The sequence below is a fragment of the Sciurus vulgaris genome (genome assembly GCF_902686455.1).
Source record: "Sciurus vulgaris genome assembly, chromosome: 3".
Lineage (NCBI taxonomy): Eukaryota > Metazoa > Chordata > Mammalia > Rodentia > Sciuridae > Sciurus > Sciurus vulgaris.
This window is the reverse complement of record NC_136463.1, coordinates 119,936,842-119,960,899: the sequence shown is the minus strand read 5'-3', so window position 1 is coordinate 119,960,899 and position 24,058 is coordinate 119,936,842. Positions and strand designations below refer to the sequence as shown.

The 24,058-nt window shown below is 36.4% G+C and overlaps 1 protein-coding gene across 4 annotated transcripts in view; it reads right to left on the bottom strand.

The window, feature by feature from the left end:
* CSRNP3 (cysteine and serine rich nuclear protein 3) overlaps window positions 1–24,058 on the bottom strand; it is a 214,598-nt gene that overhangs the window by 169,351 nt on the left and 21,189 nt on the right. Inside the window, exons 1-3 of one of the 4 annotated variants that reach the window (XM_079134434.1) lie at window positions 19,860–19,903; window positions 14,428–14,586; window positions 882–1,052 (exon numbers count right to left, since the gene is read on the bottom strand). The gene's annotated coding sequence lies outside the window, so the exon portion shown is untranslated. Of the gene's footprint in view, window positions 1–881; window positions 1,053–3,141; window positions 3,257–14,427; window positions 14,587–19,859; window positions 19,935–24,058 lie in introns of those variants that run through there. The other 3 variants (XM_079134432.1, XM_079134431.1, XM_079134433.1) reach the window with 3 other exon arrangements.

The window sequence follows — 24,058 nt, the reverse complement described above, 5'->3', positions numbered from 1 at the left end:
TGCAACTTTAAAATGCAGTTTATAATTTATGGGTTTCATTGACTTTGTTTACTTTTGTTTTGAGTGTTAACTGTTCTAAAAAATAACTTTGAGATCTTCCTCCCTTAATGATTGAGGTTGAATGGACACAGAGTTATAGGAAAAGGTTCACCTATTTAAAACCTTCATATGTGTATCTTTTGCAAGGAATACAATTTGAAAATTGGTGGAATTATAAATTAGAACATGCCATATTAAGTTAAATAATTTGGTTCATTACCTACTTAGGAAAAGTATGTATGCGAAGAAAACTGTCCGTATTCCAGGGCATTAAACTGGTCTTGACTCTGTTTTACCTGTGTAGAGACAACTATAGAATTTTACAGTTTTCAAAGCATGAATTTCACAGCAGGATTCTTTTTAAAACAAAAATCATTTTCTCAGCTTAGTGATAGAGTATGTGCCTAGCATGCAGGAGACTCTGGGTCTGATCCCCACGCTGCAAAAAAGAAAATCATTTTTCTTGCCTAGGAAGTGGAGTGTTGCATTCCCACTGCAGATATTTCACAATTCATTGACCAATATCAGATGTTCTAAATGGCTCAATGGATTAAATTTCCAAAAAATGGCTATCTCAGAAAGCTGAAGACTCATGCCAAATTATTTTCAGTTGCAATCTGCTTATCTCTCATTGGACTCAATTCTGCCTCCTATGTAATCATTCCATAGAGAAGAATAGAAGCATACTTCTGTGGTCTAATTAATCAAAATGGTATTTGCAAATATATTTGATCTGATGAAGTTGGAAGCAGATATAAGACAGTGTAAAGCTAAAGTCACCAAGAGTTGACCATTCAGTTCAATTTAGAGCACAACATGAAAATATGACTTCAGATACTCACGGGTAAAATGATTAGACATGGACGGATTGACACTATCAACACGATCAGCACTGTCACAGCTAAAAACATCATCATCTGATTCCTGTACAGACGAGCAGGGAGAGGAGCCGTCAATTTCTTCAAACTTCCCCTTTAAAATTCCACTCATAGCTGCAGCGCTGTCACATGTACCTATAACAGAAACAGGAGCAACAGAGCATTGAAGTATTTGACCGCTGATTGCATAGTCAAGGTTTTAAAGCCATTTTTAGGGACTGTATTTTTTTGTTTTTTTTTTTTTTTTTTAACCACACTGACCGCGCTACCACATCCCTGCAAAAAACTATTCTTCTGGGCTGGGGTTGTGGCTTAGTGGCAGAGTGCTTGCCTAGCACATGTGAGGCATTGGATTTGATCCTCAGCACCACATAAAATAAATAAATGAATAAATAAATTAAATAAAGGTATTTTGTCATCTACAACTAAAAAAATTAAAAATTAAAAAAAATTTCTTCCCATGTTGGGAAGCACCAAAAATAATTCTACCCTGAGGCATTCTTCTTTTCATTCTCATTCTGGCAGTGTAACTTATAAGAAAAAAGCAAAAATTAAGCATGTGGAATAAGAGTGCTACGTAAGGAAATATGGTTCGGTGTTTTGAAATGTCAAAACAGAAGTCAAATACGTTTATTTGATTTCCTCGAGTAAATCATGTACTGTCATTGACAGAGCCAGAGTTCAGAATGAAATAGATCACTTACTTGCATGCCATCATATCCAGAGCATACTGATTAGGGTATGTCTCTCTTGCTAGGGATTTCTTTTTTCTCGGGTACAAAGGCATCTACTTTCCTGGGGCTCTGTGTCCATCAAAAATCAAATTGGTTGCTAGGGATGGCTATACCTACAGAATTTAGATGCCTTATCATGTTTCCAGTCAATTCAGCAGAGCTACAGGGAATACTCAAGTCCTATGCCAAGGAGGTTGTCTGAATAGATTTTATACATGGCAAACCACAGTCCCTATATCTTTTGCTGGATAAAACATTAATTTAAGCCTCTTCATTTTCTGTATCAACATGGTCTGTGAAAGCTGGTCAGAAGTAGCCTGATGCATTTTTAAAAACTTCTTAATGTCAAGTTAGATGAATCATTAAACCTCTCAAAAAAAAAAAAAAAAAAACAATTTCTTCATAGTTACAGAGGAACAGTTAAGGTGATCAAGGGGTTGCAAACATAAATTCCTACAGAAGCAAGAAACATCACCAAGTAAACAAGGTCTAATGTAATAAAACTATGAGTCCTCTTAATCTTTTCTTTATGTACTACTATTTGTAACAAAGATACTATTATGGCTTAGATATAAGGTGTCCCACAAAAGCTCATGTGTGCGACAACGTAAGAAGGTTTGGAGGCGAAATGATTGGCTAATGAAAGCTTTCACCTAATCATTGAATCAATAGGGATTAACTGGTGGTAACTGCAGGCAGGTAGCTGAAGGAGGTGGATCATTGGGTGCATGCTTTTGGGGTATATATTTCACCCTTGTTGAGAGAAGTCTCTCTCTGCTACCCTACGGCCATGTCCCCAGCTGCTTTTCTCTGCCACACACTGCTGCCATGATGTTCTGTCCCATCTCAGAGCTCGAAGAAAGGAATCAGCCAACTATGGACAGATGCCTCTGAATCTGTGAGCCCCAGGTAAATTTTTTCTCCTTAAAATTGTTCTTGTCAGGTCTTTCAGTCACAGCATAAAAGATGCTGACCAAAACAGGCACTAAGAAGTACTTCTTTACCCAAAGGAAAATGAGAGCATAAGCACAATAGAAAATGGCCTCACAATCAAGGAGAATAGGCAGTGCACAGTGTGAACTGTGCTGAATGGGGAACGCAGGCCCAGGCCCCAGGGAAAGGCCACTGCACAGATCTCCATCATTTTGGCTCCATACTTACCTAGCGCAATCCACTTTAAACCTTGCCAATGTCCCCTGGTACTCAGAAGCAGTTCTTTATACCATTAGTTTTCATATTCTATATTCTTCTTTCCCTTATTAATTTGGTTTACAAAGTTAAATGAGCAATTTTTAGATTACACTGTAATGTAACTTCCAACATGGACTGGCTCTATTAGATGAACAAAGAATGACTTACCTCTGTGACCTGGAGGGGTGACAGATGAGGGAATCAACATTCTCTTCCCTGTCCACTCAACACACTACCTGCAATGCCTTTCACCAGAGATGCACTGATTGAGAGAACCACTTTACCTTACAAAAAAATACCTGTGCAATATATGCTGCCAAGGACAGGTCATAACTTCAAATATCCATCAAACCAAGCATGGCAGTTCTAGCCATGTCTTCTGAGTGGTTAAGTTTCAAATCTAACTAGAGTGAACTTTAAAAAAAAAAAAAAAAGGTAGTATTTTTAGGACTTGTCACCCTCTTTGTGCCCCTCATAAACCTCATGGTCTCCCTTAATTTTAGGGACTATACTTCTTGGAACACTTTTGCTCCAGATTCTTCTGCTATCTTCCTGTTTTTTGTATTTTCTGTTTCCATACAGCTGGGACATGGCTTTGCTTTCAACAGATTCACATTTACCTTATAGCCTCCTGCCTGTCTCAACCATGCACGACACTTTGTTTTGCTTTGTTTCATTTTTCACCCAGGGAATCTGAGTGTCCTTGTTGGTCATTTATTCTATAGGAAAGAGATCATTGTTTATAGGTCATTCATCATTCAGTGAACATCTACGTTTGTTTATAGGACATTTGTTATTTATTCCATAAACATCATGCTCCAGTGACTATTTTACATGTTAGGGAATGATAAAGAAGCAATATATTAAAAAGTTCCTTATTTCATCAGTCCTTACTTACTGGGAGTTACTGGAGTAGGGGTAGATAAACAATAAGCAGGTAAATAAATTAAATAAATAATGCCATATGGAGATAAATGCTATGGAGAAAAATAAGCAGTGAGATGACGTAGTGACTATGGTATGGCCATGTAGAAGGAACATTCTATTTTTATTTCATTAGCGAACTAATATTACAGTGAGGAGGTAAAGATCCAGAGGAGGAAAGGAAGCCAGCAATTTGTACTTCCGAAGGAAGAATGGATCAGGATAGAGGAATGATGTGAGAGCAATGCCATGGGGGAAGAGGTAAGACTGGTGTCTCGGCGAGACTGTGCAGGGCCCTTAAGGATTTGGGCTGCTTCTCTAACTGAGATAGAAGCTATTACAGGGTTTAAGTGATGTAATGACAAGAGCTGGTTTATATTTTAGAAAGACTTCTCATTATCTTGTTAGTTCATAAGAAACAGAGGGTTTATAATAAAGGGAAAGTGGATTTAATGGGGGGAAGGAAAAGTTCTAGAATCAGGGAAAATACCTAGGGAAAACTCAGTGGCACAGAGTGGCTAAAGTCAGTATAGCTAACCAGTTAGAAGACTACAGAAGTCAACAGCCTCCTTGAAGGACCAGAGAGCATTTAGAAATAAATTAGAAGGAGTGATAAAGTCAAAGTGCTTCCTAATGTAATTTGAACACCTAATTTTTCCTAGAACCACTGCTGGTCTCTAGATTTGCCAATTAATTGATGATGATGGAGACACATTACCTGCAAGATTTCAAGTAGAACCAATTCAGGTATTTTCTACCACTCTGTGATACTGCTTTGGCAAATAAAGGTGACAATGAAAAAGTCAGCTTTCCTGCATCACTCCAAAGAAATACTTCTTTAAATTTGGTAGAGAAAAAGCCAAACACAGATGACAAATAATCATCAAGAATTTACTTGTTGATGGGAAAATGGAGGCACGAAGTTAATAATGACTTTACTCAATCCTTCCTACTTATTTGACATTTTTAAAAACTTAAATATACAACCATTACCTGCTACTGCAAATATTATAGAACTCTGACTTTAAATTGACCTGGTTTGAAAAAACCAAATGGTATCCATCTTAAAAACTGCCTTAGAGATCAGATGTAAGCTTTGCTTGGTTAGAGGGACAATCTTGTCTTCAAATGACTTGTGGTGATTTTAAAGGTATTGTATAAAAGCTTGGAAAGACTGAAAGCTGAGGTGAATTTTTTAAAATGGTGTACCTTATGATTATCAGCTATAGGAAACTATCTGGAATTGTCTCACCACAAAAGTGTTCGATTCATTTATCTACTATGAAATCAACGTAAACAATTTGTGTTGATTTGTTAGATGTGCTTGCTATTCACACATCTAGGCTCTGGAGGCTCTGAATGTTTTTGCATAGTCATTGGAGAAAGATTGATCTATGGTTAAATATCTGAGTAAACACAAAAATAAGGAGGAAAGGACTCCTAGGAGACAGAGAGAGGGAGATTTTCATTCTACTTTGTTTTAACCAATCTGATTTTGTTGTAATATTCTCTGGATTTATTACCAAAATTGTCATGTTATAATTACTTCATGGCAACAGAGCAAGATCACACAGGAGAAACTGAGTAGTGAGAGAGATTAAGGTGTTACTCCCGTTCAGAAGTCTGTAGTTACAGGAAGACGGCTAAGGGAGAAGACAGTAATGTTCTGTATTGAATTTGTCTTATTTCACATAGTCAAATAAAAGCAATCCTAAACAATATTAAAAATCATCCTATAAAACAGAATGCTGTTTTTTGAGAGTACATGACTAAAAGAAAATGTTATCTAACAGAGGGAAATACAGATGACTTATGTTTTTTAGCACCAATAATTATAATATTGGACATATATTTGTTAGAAACCAGATTGTTGGGACTAATGACACGTTAACTAACTCAGGCTGACTCCTTACTCCCTGGCGGGTGAGCAAGATCAAGGCCTCAAAGGCGGTTTCAAAAGTTAATGACGATGAACCAGACCACCATCAGGGATTGGTTAACAACAGTTCCGCAAACGTGATCAGCTCCTGCTTGCCCTATAGTCCTATGGGACTCTCGCCTGCGAGCACACCGCCCCCCTTGCTGACCTTTAAGCTGATTGGTTCCTGCCTAGCCTTCACCCTACAAAAAAAGCTATGTGACTTCCTCAATAAACTAGTTCCTGCTGTGAGTGGTCTCCCGTGTCCTCTGGCTGGAGGGCTGGTTGCAGGCAGTCAGTTGGCCCTACCTTTCCTGGTCTGGCCTTGTTGGGGAGTGCTCCCTTCCCTTGTCGCTGGTCAAGAAGAGCAAGGGGGCTAAAGACCCCAACACCAGATGATTCTAAATCCTACTTTAGGATTCCCTAACAGAGGCCCATATTCCCAAAAGTTGATGCCTTATTAGTTTCTTTAAAAAAAAAAAAAAAAACCTCTACCTATTGGGAATACTGTATTACTACTGATCCTATATACAATAATTCTTTTTGAGAAGTATATAAAATATAATTCTTAGTAGTATGCTTAACATGAAAATAGTCACAGTATGTATATTCATAAAATATACTGCCATGATGAAACTGACCAAATTGCTATGTGCATATGCAAATTTCACAATGAATCCCACTATAATACATAATTATAGTGCAATAAGAAGAAATTTAATTTAAAAAATCAACTGCTATGATCCAAATGCTTGTGTTCCTCTAAAATTCTTAAGCTGAAATCCTAAGCCCCAAGCTGACAGTGTTAGGAGGTGGGTGTTGGGGAGATGATCAAGTTATGAGCTCAGATTAAGGCCTTTGGGCCTCTAAGAGCCCCAGAAGAGATTCATCACATCCATCACGGCTATGAGGTTACGGTGAAATCAGGAGCCCTGCCAGACACTGATTGAATGGCTGGTGTCTTGATCTTGGGCTTTCATCCTCCAAAACTGTGAGAAATTAATTTGTTAATAAGTCACCCAATATATAGGATTTTGTTGTAGCACCCTGAATGGATTAAGACATAGAATAATCAGATTTTGAGTTAAAATATTAAAAATGACAGTTTAGTAAGTTTATATGAACCTAGAGATTCAAAAGGGAAAGGAGATCACTAATATTTAAGAGTAAGAATAGAAAATGAGTTGTTGATTTTATGCTTGATTTATGTTGTGATGAGAAATACGTGAATTAATGGCAGGTTGTTTAATAAATAAGGGTAAAAATCTTATTTACCACTTTGAGGAAAATACTAACATGAAGTTGAATACATTGGAATGAGTTTTCTACAAATGGAAGCGAGTTTTCTAAAAATAGTTTAGAACTTATATGGACCTTCCATAAGTATCAAATGTTTGTGTTATCAGGAGAGTTTTATAAAATAAAATACCCTATGGTTGAAATTTTATGATTATGGACTGAGACTCTTGAATACCCTACCCAGCTGGGTGACTGTGGACTGTAATCCCAGCAGCTCAGGAGGCTGATGCAGGAGGATTGTGAGTTCAAAGCCAGCCTCAGCAACTTAACAAGACCCTAAGCAACTCAGCCAGACCCCATCTCTAAATAAAATAGAGAAAAGGGCTGGGGATGTGGCTCAGTGTTAAGTGCCCCTAGGTTCAATACCCAGTAAAAAATAATAATAATAATAATATAAAATACCCACCCAGAAAACAAATGTACTGAATGGTAACCCTCCACAACCATATCTTTATTTTTACATTTTTCCCTCTCCTCCTCATTGCAAGGATGCCTGATATATGCTAAGGTACAGTCATGGGCTTGGTTTGCTTACCAGAGTTTAACTGGGAAGAAGAATAAGAATGGGGGCAGAGCTGGGGGTAGCTCAGTGGTACAGCATGCATGAGGTCCTGCGTTCTACAGCTAGCACTACAACAAAAGAAGAAAGAGGGGAGAGGGGAGGGATAGAGGGAGGGAGGGAGGGAGGAAGTGAAAGAAAGAAAATGAAAGAAAGAAAGAAAGTGAAAGAACGAATAGGGACAAATTGTTGGAGTTAAAGATAAATGAAAGCCAGGCCGGCACACGCCTATAATCCCAGAGTTCAAAGACAGTCTCAGCAATAGCGAGGCACTAAGCCATTCAGTGAGACAGTGTCTCTAAATAAAATAAGACATAGGGCTGGGGATGTGGCTCAGTTGCTGAGTGCCCCTGAGTTCAATCTCTGGTACTCATCTCCCGCCCCACACCCCATGCTGCAAAAGAAAGATAAATGAAGAATAAAGGTTAATAAAGTTGAATGAAGATTAAGTGTTCCTGGGAATGTGGGGAGAAAGCAAAACATGGGACAATGATTCTAGGAGATCTGGGCTTAGATTTTTTTTTATCAAGAATTTAGTCATACAAGAGCTAGAGGTAAAAGAAACTGGACTAGTTTCAAAGTCTACGGAAAGATGCTAGTTCCAGAGACTATATAGTTTGGCATATCTCCTTTTACATTGAAATGTAAATGGGCAAAAATGTTTTTTTTTATATTTGGCGCAGGGGTGGAGTAACCAGGGATTGAACTCAGGGGCACTCAAGTACTAAGCCATATCCCCAGCCCTATTTTGTGTTTTATTTAGAGACAGGGTCTCACTGAGTTGCCTAGTGCCTCCCTGTTGTTGAGACTGGCTTTGAACTCACAACCCTCCTGCTTCAGCCTCCCAAACTGCTAGATTACAGGCATGCACCACCGCGCAAACAGCAAAATTGTTTTAATCTGAATTTGTGGTGCTCTTTGGATCCCTCAACTAAAGGCGCATGCATCTGTGAAATTCAAGGGTTGAAAATAATCTTAGAAGAAGAAAAGAAAGACAATCTTCACTGTTACTACCAATTTGTCTTCATGTATAGGGAAGCCTATTATGTTCTGCGATAGGTGTTACCCTAGGTAAACATTCAAAAGTCCTGGGGATCCAGGTACAGTGGCTAATGCCTAAAATTCTGGTACCTTGGGAGGCTGAGACAGGAGAATCTTCAAGTTTGAGGCCAGCCTCAACAACTTAGGGAGGCCCTCAGAAACTCTGAGAGACCCTGTCTCAAAATTAAAAATATAAAGGGCTGGGGATGTGGCTCAGTGGTAAAGTCCCTACTGAGTTAAATATTCAGAACAATGACAACAACCACAACAACAAATCCTAGAGAGGTTTATTTGTTGTTCTGTTTTTTTAAATATAGAGTTCAAGGAACCACCAGGAATTTGCGGGTATAAAGTCCATTTCTTCAAAATCTGGTTTTACCATTCCCTCAGGATTTTGTGAGCAAGATATTTAATTTGTATCTACCTGAGTTACTCACCAGTAAAATGGGCCTTTAAAGTAGCTGTCTGATAGTGTTAGAATGTGCACTGTGGGTGTTCTAATGATTGTTAATTTCTACATCTCCCTGCCATTGGTACATAGTATGTATTCCACCATAACTCGCATTACAACTAAAATGACAGATACACTCTAAAATCTTGTCTGAGAGTGAAATTCAATCAGGTGACTACAAAGAGGAATAAAAATTAGAAGTGAAGGTCAGATTGCATTATTTGTTCTTTGAGAGATTGTGTGCATGGCTGCCACAGGATGCTAGGGGAGATGATGCCAACTCTTCCTTTTGAGGATGCCCTTTTTGGGTGGGTGGGCATGATCAGGCAGTGTCCTGGCATGAGCCCCTCCTTGTCAAATGGCTCCATCTCACCAATGCCTGCTTCACACTCCAAAAAGACTGCTGGGGCTCCCACAGTCTCTTGAAGTCTGGTTTGACCTGCAGCAATCTGAGGGGGCTTGTCAAGGTATGTTTTTTTTCCTCAAATGACCAAATCTTGCCAAAAGCAACCTCACCATTCAGAAAGGAGTGTGAATTGATTAACATGAGATATGCAATTTAATAAACTATAATTTTTCTTCTGTAATGTGAAAATGTCCCCTCCTCATTCAATATTTTCCAACCTCACGTGTTTTGTTTCATTTGTTTTTGTGTTTGTTTTTAAGGCTACATAGTATTTCACTCAGGAGTTATGCCAAAATACTCAAAAAACACCTCTGAAGGGACATGTTTGATTTCTTTTCAAGTATTTGTTATTTTAAATCACAGTATAATTAACATTTTCTTTCTTTTTTTTTAATCTCTGATTATATTTTTAGTTGAATTCCTAGATGTGGAAGTGCTGGGCTTTCCAAACACATTGCCAATTTGATTGCCAGAAAGGTTCTGCCAATTTGTATTTCTTTAATGGTACACTGGAGTAGGATTTCCCCAGCATTTTGCAAATACAGCGGCATTGCTATTTTTTTTTTTTAATTTGGTAAATTTGTTAACTTTTCAAAATAATCATCATAGTAAACACATGTTACTGCTTATTTTGTGCCAAGCACTGCCCTGGCACCTTTCAGGTTAGTAGGCAGGATTCTAAGGTGGCCCCTGATACTCCCTGGCTCCTGCTACACATGCCTTATGCCGGAATAACTCCAGGATTGTGAAGATGCTGAGATAACATTTCTGTGGTTATGCTTATGCTATATGGCAAAAGAGGTTCTACATATGAATTAAGGTTCCCAAACCAGGAACCTGACAGGTGGCCTATGTAGGTGGGTCAGACCTAATCCCATAAGCTCTTTAAATCATGGTCTAGAGGCCAGATGTTAAGAACGGTGGAAATTCAACGTGAGCAGCACTCTTTGTGTGAAGCTGGTAGGGGATACACGACAAAGAAATGGTGCAGCCTCTAGGAACACAGGGAAGCCCCTGGCCGAGAGCAAGGAGGAGACAGGGACCACTCACTACCTTATCACCCTAAGGGTGTGGAATTCTGTCAACAGGGAGGATGACCCTGGAAGTAGGTTTTACTCCAGAGCAAAGCAGTTAAGAGCTTAGCCAACCTGACATTTTGCTTCCAGCCACGTGAGGCCCTGAGCAGAGAGCACAGCCACAATGCCAGGACTTCCGACCCACAGGACTGTAAGTTAATGAATGAATATGATTTGCGTTGTTAAGCTTATAATTATTTGTTACACAACAAGAGAAAACTAATACAACATATATCAACTTGTTTAATCTTTATCACACCCACATCAGGTAGGCATTGCTATTAATGTCATTTAGAGATAGACAATGAAGCACAGAGGTTAGATGATCAGGCCAAGGTCATAGAGGTAATTAGTCTTAGAATCAGAATTCAAACACAGGCATTTCTAACACACTTCAAAACAGGCTTTAATCAGCATGTGCTTTGACCTTGATGGTGTCTCACTGCTTGAGATTGTTTTCTTTGGATACTTTGACTAAACTTTTTCTCATATACTGTAATAACTTTTTTTTTCAAATGGGTTTCTATGTATGTGTGTGTGATTATCTAAGCCAGTTTTCTTCTTCCTGGTAAATATTATGTTTAGAAACATTTTATTACAGCTGTAAAAAGCACCATTGGGCTTTTATTTTTATATTACCTTGCAGAGGAAATAGGTTATGGGCAATCTTTTTACCCAGAGTTTAAATGAGAATTCCCTGGGAATCGTGTTCTATGTTTCTTTCTTTTAGTCCACAAATTACTTTGTGTAAAAATAAACATCATAATAATATTGCTGAGTCCTTACTTGGTGCTAGAAACTAAATTCTGTGAGCGTGTCACCTTATTTGCACTTACAATGACTATGAATTAAGTATTATTTCTGTTTTATCATTGAGCAACATGAAGCACAGAATGTAAGTAACTTATGTACACTGACAAAGGTACTACCTAGCAGGACTGGGCTCAAAGCCCAGCTAGTCCCAGTGCCCCACAGACTGCTCTTCATGGTTGCGCTGCACCCCTCTATATAAAACTGCATAGGTGTCCTTGCTAGTTCTTGAGAGACTGTGAACAGCTCAATGGGATCTTATTCAGAAATTCAAGAAATGTTTGATAAATAACTAAAGACTACTTGAAATGGAAACAAAGGTAAATAGAAGGCATTACATAACAACAAAGAAGTCGTTTGCAGAATTTCCTTTGTAAAGAACAGTTTAAACAAAATGGAATCACTATATTTTATGCAATTCTTTTTTGGACAGCAAATATTTTTAAAAAGAAGTGCACATGTTGCTTTCTAGGATATGAGCAAAATACAGAGGAAAGAAAGGAAATAAAGAACACTTGAATACATTACTCTGATGAAGAATGCATATGTGTTTAACATACACAAAATATGAGCCATAAGATTTTAATAGGTGATCATGTGTGGGTTTGCGTGTGTGTGTGTGTGTGAAAGAGGATAATTTAACATACACAAAATATGAGCCACAAGATTTTAAAGGTGATTCGTGTATGTGTGTATGTGTGTGTTGGGAAGAGGATATATGATCAAATATCAAATAGGTTTGGAAATTTTTTAATATTAAATATCCTTCTCAGAGAGTCTCAAAGTTGTGCTAGTTAAAACCTTGACAAAAATGTGTCTTATTTAAATATCATCCAGATTCTTCCAAAATGTTTTACCATAGAAAATTTTCTTCATGAAATATCCAATTTATTTTATTGGTTTTCTCAGAACCAAGCCCCAATTTAGAAAGCACTCCTTCATTTTTCTATTCTGAAAGTCATACCATTTCTATTCTTTAATGATTCTGATTTATTTTTACAATTCTCCCATCTACCCGTACTGACTTTGTCAGCTAATGCCCCAGGATTTAATTGTAGTTAATAAGGAATAAATAAAAAACTACCCAATCAAGGTGAATTTTTTTCAACCACTAAGAAGAATAATACCTAGAAAGTCATTAAAATCTTGAGTATTACTTTTTTTTGCTCTGTCCACTCTTGCCTTATAAACTGAAAAAGAGGACTATCAGAAACAACTAAAATGCATATGGTGGCTTACTAAGTCCCAAATTCTGCAGTAAAGAATACTCTCCATATATCTACCAGTATGACCTAGGTAAGTTTTTACAGATAATGAATGTTTTAGATAAGAAAACTAAGATTCAGATAGCATAAGTAATTAACCCAAATTCAAATGGGCAGTAGGAGAGTGTCTGTCTGATTGCAAAGCCCATTATGCAGCCCATATATGATTACCTAGCACTGCCTAAAGAACCAAAAGGTAAGCCAAAGTTACAGTATCCCACTAGCCCAGGGGATGCATTTCTGGAAACAGGCATACAATGGCCTGATTGGCTGAACCACCTCTTTAAGGAAAGTATGCCTACCACAACACAGTTATCATATAAATGAACACACGTATGGCCCACTGGCATTGGCAACCACTATTTCTCTTCAGACTCCCTGTCACCAGAGTAGTAAGCCTTGTTTTGTTTGTTTGTTTGAGTTTGGAGGAAGGGGCCGTTTGCCAGTTCTACCTGGCCGTGGTGATATTTGCATCAAATGACTTTTTAAAGTCTCACATTACTGGCTTTCTTTTATCATAAAGCATATTAAGTCCCAGTAAAACATGCATATTAATTCTGAGCACACTGGTTTCTTTAGAGCTGATCAAGTATTGTCACCTGCCATACATTTTGGCTTAGGATTGTTCACCAGAATACAACATAATTGGAAGAAAGCAGGCAAAGAGCAGCATAAAAGCATTGCTGACCAATTTTGTTATTGGTGCTGGGGATCAAACCCAGGGCCTTAAGCACACTAGGCTAGTGTTCTACCACTGAGCTATGGCCCAGGCCCAAATGTTTTGACCAATCAAACGTTGCTGGACATTTTTAGCTTATGTGAGTGAAATTTGTTGGCCCCAGACTGTATCTATAAGAGATTGGTGAAATAGATATGACTGTATGTTCTTATTTCAACATCATTAACAATTATATTACATATAAATATAACCCTTATAATTACAATAATTGACAATTAACTCATTGATTAATATATGACAGCTTGTGTGTGTGTGTGTAACAGAAATACAATAGTTATTCCTCAGTACCAGGGGAAATTATTCCAAGACATTCGGCCTCCCAGGATAGTAAAATCCATAGATGCTCAAGTCCCACATTTAAAATGACAGAATATTGCATATAACTTACTCACATTCTCTTGTATACATTAAATAATCTGTAGGTCACTTATAATACCTAATGCAATGTAAATGCTATATTAATAATTGTTAACCTATGTTATTTAAGGAATAAGGACAAGAAGAAAAGGCTGTAGATGTTCAGTAAAGAGGCAATTGCTTTCCCCAAATATTTTTGATCTATGATTGAGGCTGTGGATACAGAACCTGCTGATTTGAAGGGCAAAGGATTATATTATAATGAAACAAAGCTGAATAGCACAAAATAGGGAGTGTATACAGATGAAATCCCTTGGTAACATAGGAAAGCTCAAATGTAGTTTGTACAAAAAAATTTATGCAATATGATATTTTGCTGGCTTCGTGACATTTATACTACATGGATATTGTCACATTGAAGAGCATTCATAGAGAAGTACATGAAAGGAAAGGACAGCCTTAGGATGTAAGATTGTCTGCCACTGGGAGGCTAGGAAAGGCTAGATGACTAACAGGACCATCCTTCTAAGTATTTAGTCAGAAAAAACAACTTGGAGCAAATACTGCATGTACTGTACTAGGCATTGATACAGAGATAGAGAAAAAGCTTGATACTAAGAATTACAAGATAAATATTTGAATATAAGACTTTAGAGACATTAAGGACACGGCTATGATGACAACACCAAGGAGCTATGCAGGTAGCACAGGGCAGGATGGGCTTCTCTCATTAGCCTCACCTATATATCCTGTGAAGATCTCTAAAGACTGAAGATTATATGGAGTCTTCCAAACCAGTTTTCCCCCTTGACACTCAGCCCTAGGTGACTTCAGTGGGCACCCTATGAAATCCTCTTGGGTCCACTTAAAACATTTTGTTATCACAGTGGTTAAATAATCTAAAATTTTAAGTATAAATTTTATGAGCCACCTGAAGATAACTTTGATTAAACAAAAGATTTCTTTGTGTCACTTTGGAAAACCTTTCCCAGAAGCTTTCTGCATACATATCCTGCCACTGTCCCAACCAGTATTATTAGCTCAGTAACAAATGATGATAGCTATTGGTGTTTCATGCCTAGCCTAACCTGGGGAGAAAAAGGGAAATGAAAATTTTTGTGAATATATTGAGGAGTTCTGTTTATTTCATTTATTAATATGCTATGATATAGCCACACAAGGATGGCAACCAACTGCTTTGACACTTGCTAGAAAACAAATAAAAAATGAATTTCTGACCCTGACAGTACACGCAAAAAGCCAAGGAGAGTGTGACTGTTTTAGAAAGAAGGACAAGGAGAAAATGCTAAGAAGCATTTTCTTAGTCAACCCCTAGATACCAGGACAGGTCTAAAGTGGAGAATTTTCAGGTTGTTATGCACTGGAGATGATGTGGCTACACCTCGTTTATCAACCTTTCTCCGAAGCTTTTCTCCACAAACTCTGCTTTTCTTTCAACCAGTCTTTTAACACAAATATCCAATATTTGACACAAATACATAGTATTTGGTTATTGCGATTTTGCACGAGCAAATACTTAGTTCCCAATCAAAAAATCATAATGTGTGCCTTAGTTACTTCACAAGCAAAATGAGGACTCTAGGAAAAATTATCTCTATAGGTGAGTCCTATGCTTCCAGGATAACAGAAGACTAAAATATGCACAGGTGATATACGAAAATTGACTTTGTCAAATGTTTTATAATAAATGTTCTTTAAATATATAAAAATGTGCATCAAACTATTTTTATTGGTATTTTTCTTGAAAATAATGTCATTTGTAACTAATGTGCATAAGTCAGAAAAAATTGAGAAATGTGTGCACCATGCTTTGTTGTTGTTTGGGAAGAAAATATGTTAAACTTTTAATCTATATAAAGTATAAAGGGGTCTTGGAAAATAGATCACAGGGTCACTGTCTTCCTTTCTGACTATGAGACTAAAATAAACCTTGAAATTTATTCATGTCAAAGTGGTTTCCTTGATAACATCTGAAGCTTAGAATTAGCATTGACACTTATCAAAATCATTACAATCTCAAATGCTTGAAAAGTCATATTGAATTTGTATTCTTAGAGCATGTACATTCAATATTTTTAGGTCAAAATATTTAGTCCATTATAATAACTGAGATATGAACACCTGACCAAGAAATTAAATGACTGGCACAAATGATTCGTGTAGATGTGCAAAGTATCCAATGTGATCATTAGTTTGATAATCATGTCCATACTTGTTCCCTGATTTACAAAAATGGTAATGACAATGCTTTGGACTATCTCCCTTCCATTCCTATATAAGCCTTATATGGAACTATCAGGTATTAAATATAAAGTCAAAAATAACATCTGATCCACAAGGCTTTTGAGTTACGGTGTCCTGTAGTACAAATGTTAATGTGATTTTTCATTTTCCAGGATTACCTTACATCCCACCACAAGAGAATATGGTGAAATCTGACCCACGCTTTCTTAGTCTGGTGTTGTTTCCATTTCTTATAAATCCCACTCCTCATTTCTAGCAACATGGAATTATTTGCCAAACTAGCATATTTCCATTACAGATGTAAAGTTACCTACCCACATTACAGAGGACGTTATTAAATATTTCACTGTCCTTACTACTTGTGAGACTTAAGAGGCCCACACCTTACCTATGATTCTGGCGGGATACTTTTAGCAAAGAAAGGTGCATGAAGCAGTTAATAGACACTATCGTACTTTTAAATTATCAAACTTAGAAATCATCTAAGCCTATGTAACATATTATTTTCCATAACTTGAAATACACTTGATAATTTGGATTGGGTCTGGTACAGGAGTCATTCACACAGGTTACATAATCCATTTACTAGTCCTTCTGATTGGTTGGGTGTATTTCTGTTTTTATTCTGGTAGTGTTGACATTGAAGTGTTTTGCCCATGTTAATTGATAAAATTGAAATCTTCCCATGATCCTAACCCCTTTTGGAAAATGAAGTAGTGACATACCAAATTAATTTAACTTTACATAATGTATTGGCTAGGTATTAAATACTTTAACACATGGTTTAAACTCATGGTACTTTATTTGCTACATTGCTAACACTAAATCTAATAGACTAAGGTTAATATTATGAAAATAAACTATTACATGTCAAAAATATTTAAATGAGTGGTAGAGAGGAGTCTCATGTGAATTATAATAACAATAATAGGAATGCTATAAAAGCTTATGATAATTTTTTTTCTCTTAACAAATGCTGAAAGAAAAAACAGTGTTTGGGATGACAATGTAGTTCTAAAAGCATACATAATGAAAATATTTTAATTTAAGAAATCTCCTAAGGTAAAAAAAGAACAACTGTGATAGTTTTTCCTTACAGAGCAAAGTCACATAAAAGTTTTCTTTTAAAATAAAGCAAAATGGTTCAAATAAAGCATAAATATATATATATATGCATGTATAAATCTTTTAAAATTAAAAATAAATTACCCTGATATTAAATCGGATTATTTTTAAGTTGCTGGAATGAGTAATTTTTTTTCTTTTTTTTTTTTACTTATTAAATAGATTACCAAGATAAGGATACGACTGCACTAATGAAAAAACGCAGTCTAAACATGAAGTTTAAAAAAATCTCACTCCACTATGTCAAAATATGTTTTTAATTCTCCCCACTATCTACAGCCTGAACATATACTCTTAAGCTTTTCTTTTATGGTTAAACTCAGCAGTACATTAAAAAAATTTTTAATGTATTGTCATGTTCAGTATATTTCAAACCACTGCAAACATAAAGAAAAACAGAAAATAAACCATTATGAAAAAGGAGAAAATATAGTGATCTCCATTAAAAAATCTACATTTAAATGTTTGCATTCAAGGAAAACAAATCGGTTTGTCTTGCCTTCTCTTACTAAGCAACCTGACATGGTTTTCATTTGCCTTGTTTCATCCTCAATTTGGATGGGAGACTCTTAACTGTTTTCTTTCATTCCTCCCTCTCTCTTTCTCTCTCTCTCCCTCTCTCTCTCTCTCTCTCTCTCTCACCCTACACACACACACACACACCTCCATTCCAGCACACACACACACAATCTCCCTCCCTCCCTCTCTCTTCTCCAGTACTCTGCAGTAGAAGCTACCACAGTTGTCTTGTTTTCATAAGACCTGCAGACGTCTGCCAGGGCTGATAGGAAATGCTGATTGAGAATGGATTTATCTACTTTTCATCCAAAATACGTGAACCATTAAGGAAATTATAAAAAGCAGCAACAATATACTCTGGTTTATTCAGAACCTTTCCCTTAGCGATTATTAAAAGGATGATATTTTTAGCCAAAGAAAGCAAAATGCATCTGCAGCAGCTGGTTTCCAAGGAAACAGAATAATTTAAAACCATGTGGAACTCTGCTCCCTAATTTTCATCAATTCCCCTTCATTCCTAGAGGTAGTTTTGCTCAGAATTTATAATTTCTAAAACATGTAACTGTATAGACTTATTTTCTGCAACACATTTCAGGAGGTAAATATCTGGTCTTATGTATTACATAAATTCCAATCTAGGAAGGGAGAATTAATTTCAACCAATGTTTTGTTTGAAAAACTAAAATCAGAAAAATCCTTCAGTAAGTAGAAACAGCAAAATTTCAGTATTATGTCATGATTTTTTAAATCCAGAAATGGTTTCAAAACAAAACATGCAAGAGTATTTGCTTGTGTCAGTATGACATGTAAGCACGTAACATATTATTAACTAGAATTGGAACATTTAGAAAGTTTAAGATACTTCTTCAATCATTTGAAAAATATTTACCAAATATTCAGGTATTTTTAATCCCCATTGATTTTAATTTCACACGAACCATTATGTTGTATATCTTTATTCAAAGATACATCTATTTCTTAAACAAGAACAAAAAACAAAAATAAGACCAAAAAATTCCTAGAAGTTATATAGTCACTCCTATTAGGTTATAATTCATTCAAATGAAGTATTTAAAAGTACGATCAATTACTTACATAGTGGAGATACTTTCATTTTATTATAATCAACAGGTATTAATTGGTTGCTAATGTGACTGATTCTGTAATATTTTTTAAAAGTTCAATTTTAATGAAGCCCCTCAAATGATATATACTGGTGAACTTAAATAAGTATATGATTAAATGACATAGAATAAAACTATTTTTCATGTTTTTATTATAACTATGTCATTTATTCTGCATATTTAGAAATATTGCCTGTCTTCCCTAAGGGAAAATAAAAAAAACAAGGTTAGAAGATATAAGTAACTAGTAAGCAAAATCTTAACTCAGAGATATTTAAAAATAGTGCCCTGGGGGTATTACCAGCAATATAAATGCTGGGGGTGGAATTCTTTATGTAGACAAATTCAATCAATAAATGAAACTTTGCCTGTTAAAATGCTATTTTTTAAAAACAATGTTTAATATTTCACAATAATGTTTCTGAGTTTTAAAAATAAAAACTGCCTAATGTATATCCATAACTATAGTTATTTAATTATTATATAAGCATAAGATTCAGTGATACAGCTATTCAACAGCATGAAATTTATCAAGAGGAGTAAATTAAGTAAAAGGGCTGAAATGAACACAAATCATTCATTCTAAATTAGTGCTAAGAATCTACAACCTGTAAGAATAATTATCCTAAGCCATTTAGTATATCGTAAAGATTAAAAGACACTAAATTTTCTATTTCATATTGAAAGAAGGCTCCATTTTTCTCAGGACCTGTGGAATTTACCAAGCTTTTCTCATTCTTTCTTTGATTCGCAGTAACACAAGCTTGAATAAAAACAAAAACAACAAAAAAGACACATGATGACTCATTTTATCTATTAGTTTTGCTTCAATAACACTTGCTTAGAAAGTTATCCAGGACAAGACATGCCTCGGGTGTTTCTTTCTTTCTTTCTTTCTTTTTTTTTTTTCTTTCTTTCTTTTTCCTTTTTCTTTTTTAAAGCCAGCTAAGGATTTTGCAGAGAGAAAGAACAGCTCACTGCAAGGCTTTCTCAGAAATAAAAGGGACGCACTTTGAGGAAATATCTTCAGGTTCATTTCTATAGGATAAAATTCTTTCAGTAAGAATTGAGAGGCATTCTATTTTAAAGGAAAAAGAATTTTGGTTCGTTTTTTCTTTTAAAAAATTTTTTGCCCTTACCTGTAAATATGGTTTCTGTACTTCGGCTCCGGCAGAACACACTGAAGAGAGTTCACTCCTCCCTCTTCTAGCCATGGCAGCCAACCAATGACAAAAGCCAGATCCTGGCATTCTCTAGCTCATGCTCCCTGCTTGCTTCCATGCCTTGTTCCCTCCCACCTCCATTCTTTTAGAGGACAAATCCCTGCAGCTGAGAGCGGAAGGCAGCAGAAAAAAAGAAATATGGAGAAAAAGCAGGGATGAAAGATATTTCGAAGAATAGCTGCAAGCTATGGAAAATGTCTGCAGGTGACCTCCGCTGAAGTAAAACGTCTTATTTTGGAATTAGGAAGATAGAGGCGATGCCCCATCCACTTGGAATCAAAGCAGAACACCTAGGGTCAAACCTCACCTAAGTAAATTGCGGATTTTTTCATCTCCCATTGATTTTTTTCCTCGGTGAAAACATTTTGCCTCCTCATTGTACATTTAGATATGTATATAGAGGAGGGAAACCGAACATCAATATAACGTTTGCAAAGAGGTAAAATTAAAAGGAATCAAGACACTGATGCCCGAGGCTCTTTACCCTGCAATCTGTCTGGCAATGTTCCATTCAAACGAGTTTTAGCGACTAATCAGGGTAAAAAAATTATTTCATCCTGAATATTAGAATATTAAAATATTTCAAAATTATGTGGTTTGCATTCCTTCAGATTCCTTGAATGGCACAATCAATTTGTGAATAATGGAGTTTGTTAAAGATTAAAAGGAGAACACTCACTTGGTTGCCATGTCCCAAAGTTACTAATTGAACTCCGATTTTATTCTAATAACTTTGAGAAAAAATCATTTCACTTCTGAACTAAGAGGCACAACATGAATAGAAGGACAATTGAGAGTAAACATCAAATTAAGTTATTTAAATCTGCATAGCAAGTGTATCTGCAGCTCCAAGGGGCTAATTTTTTTTAAAGTATAATACAAATCAGGGTTTTATGATAAAAATGCTATTTATTGAGCTTCCCTGGTGGGATGATCTCAAAAAGTTTCCTTGGAGAGATACAAATTAGTGGATTTATATCTCCATCAATGAATATTATCTCTACCTTAGAGGTATGCAGAGATGGCAAGCAAGTATTTATTTCTAAGAGTAACTAGCATAAAGGCAAATCATTGGTAGTCTAGGAATAACTGTACAGAAGGGCTTACGAGTGGCAATTTTGTTAGGAGGGGAATGGCTAGTGACTTAACCTGAAAATGACTTTAGATAGAAATTCCCTGGACTAGGATGTGACTCAGTGGTATAGTGCTTGCCTAGCATGTGTGAGATCCCAGTTTGATCCCCAGCAAACAAACAAACATTTTTTTATTTTACTTAGTTTGCATGGTTATTAAGAGTAGCTTAGGGAATTTTGCCAGAGATCATGAGGAAGGTTAAACTATTAACTTATTCCTACTTCCCCTGACAAACTTCTACTGGGAAAAGTCTTTCAAAGATTCTTCTGTTGCTAGGATTAGCTGGAGGAATCCATAAAATATACAGCCTTTCTTGAAGTGGGTCATAGGGGACATGCTCATCAGAATCATTGAAGGAAATAGTTTTAAAAATATAAATTCATGGGCCTCACAACAGATTTAATAAGTCAGCATTTGTAGGGTTATGAATCAGCATTTTTAGCAAGCTCTCCAAGTGATTTTGATGCTATAGACAGATACTCATTAACAACTCTGACCAGATTTCTTCCAGATAGATGATAGTTGAACTCATGGATAGATCTGGGGTACAGATCTAATTTGGAAAGTGGCAGCCTCCAGGGTATGATTAAAGTAAAGAAAGTGGATGAGTACCGTAAGGGGTCAAAATGCAAAGTTTGTAAAGAATCTAAACAACTCAATAGTGGAAAAAGAGCCCAATTAAAAAATAGAAAAAAGACCTGAATAGACCTTTCTTCAAATAGGACATAACATGACCAACAGGTATATTTGAAAAACTGATGTCATTAGTTATCAGGGAAATACAAATCAAAACCTCACATTTGTCAGGGTGGTGTTTTAGTCCGCTTTCCGTCACCATGACAAATAGCTGAGATTAACCAATTTAAAAAGAGGAAAGTTTTATTTTGGCTTATAATTTCACAGGTTTTAGTCCACAGTTGCTTGACATCATTGCTTTTAAGCCTGTGGAACCATAGTGCATGTTAGTGGGAGCTCAAGACAAAGAAGGTGCTCACTTCATGGATGCCAAGAAGAAAAGAGCAAGACAGGAAGGGACTGAGATCCCAATATCACCTTCAAGGGCATGCCCCCAGTGACCTCACTTCCTGCCAGTAGTCCCCACCTACTAGAGGTTTTAGCATCTCTCAAATAACACCATGGATTAGAGACCAAGGCTTCTACACATGGGAGACATTCAGTACTTTGGGAGATATTTAAGACCCATATTAAATAGATAATTATTATCAAAAAGGCAAAAGTAAGTGTTGATGAGATTGTAAAGAAAAGGGAATTCTTGTGCATTGTTGGTGAAGAAACAGTATGTAGATTTATAAAGAAATTTAAACCGAAACTACCATATACCAAGCAATCCCTCTTTTGAGCATATGCCCAGAGAAAATGAAATCACTGTCTTGTAAAGATATGTGCACTCCTATGTTTATTTCACTATTCACAATAGCCAAGATGTGGAAGCAATCTAAATGTCTATCAATATATGATGGACAAGGAAATGGTGCATCTGAACAATGGAATACTATACAGTATTAAAAGTGGTTGAGATCTTGCCATTTGTCACATGTGTGAACCTGGACAATATTTTATTAAGTGAATTAGCCAGACACAGGAAGAAATATATTGCATGTGTAGAATCTTTTAAAAACCCCAATTCAATATACAGAAGTAGGGAACAAAACAGTGTTTAACAGGAGCACTGAAGAGGCTGGGTGAGAGGGGGAAGGAAACAAAGGAGAGATGGAAGTCAGAAAATGAAAAGGTGCAAATGTGTTGGGTGGGAGTCCAAAAATCTAATGCACAACATGATGACTATTGGTGTTAAAAAAGTATTCTATAGGCTAAATGATTTAAGTAGATTTGATCTTCTCTTGCCACCAAAACAACAACAAAAAATGGGTTGCTCTTTGAGATCATAGGTGAATTTGCTTCACCATGGTAACATTCAGACTATTTGTATACCATAATATCATGTTGTATACCTTAACCAAATGTTATATAATTTATTTTATTAAAAGAGACGACATTATAAGAATAAAAAAAAAAAATACAGGCTAATGGACCCTACTCCATGTGTACTCAATCAAAAACTCTGGACTAGGAATTAGAAACTCCATTTTTATTAAATTTCCCAATAAACTTTGATTATATGCTAAAGTTTGAGAATCACCACTCTAGGGAGTAAAGAAGCTGATTGAGGATTTGTTTACCTTTAAAGAACAAGCAGTAATCAGAATAAGATTCTTTGGAGGAACAGTTAGCAAGGAGGGGAGACAGGAAAGTGAAGTATAGCAAAACCAAAGGAGTAGAGAATTTCAAGATGACACTCAATGAAAGGCCGTGGCGAGGTCCAGCACCTGCTGTTCAACCTGGAGTCCATTGATGCTGGCTTAGACGTCCCTTGGGAGCTGGCTTCCATATTGAATCTAAGGCAATCACAGAATCACAGTCAGTGAAGTCACAATATGCATTTTATCAGTATCCCCAGGTGAGACGCTGGCACCCATTGAATTTGACTTTAAGTTCCTAGTGACCTACAAGTGAGCGGAGTGGTTGGGGCACTACAGACAGATCGTAGTGGCTGTAAAATCAAATGGGAGACAAGGAAACAGAGACAAGCTCCATGACTTACATACACACAGAACAAAAAGCTTCCAGGACATTGATCACCCAGACTGACTCTTCAGTTTAAAGAAACTGAATAGCAGCAGAGGCAGAAAGTGGGCCTTGCTGCTGTAGGTCTTTCTACTTTAGACCTTTCATTTGACAGACATGACATGATGGAAATAATGGAGGCTGATATTGCCAGTGGGAGTTGTTTCCTAAGGAGTAGTGACAGGTGGACCCTTGATGACCACTGGAACCCAGCTGCACGCTGCCCTGCTTGTCAGAAGCAGAGGTGACAAATTTTCTGAGAGCATATCTGAATGATTTAAAAAATCCTTCATGACAAAGGAAATGTCATAAAATCTGAAGTTATATCATAATTA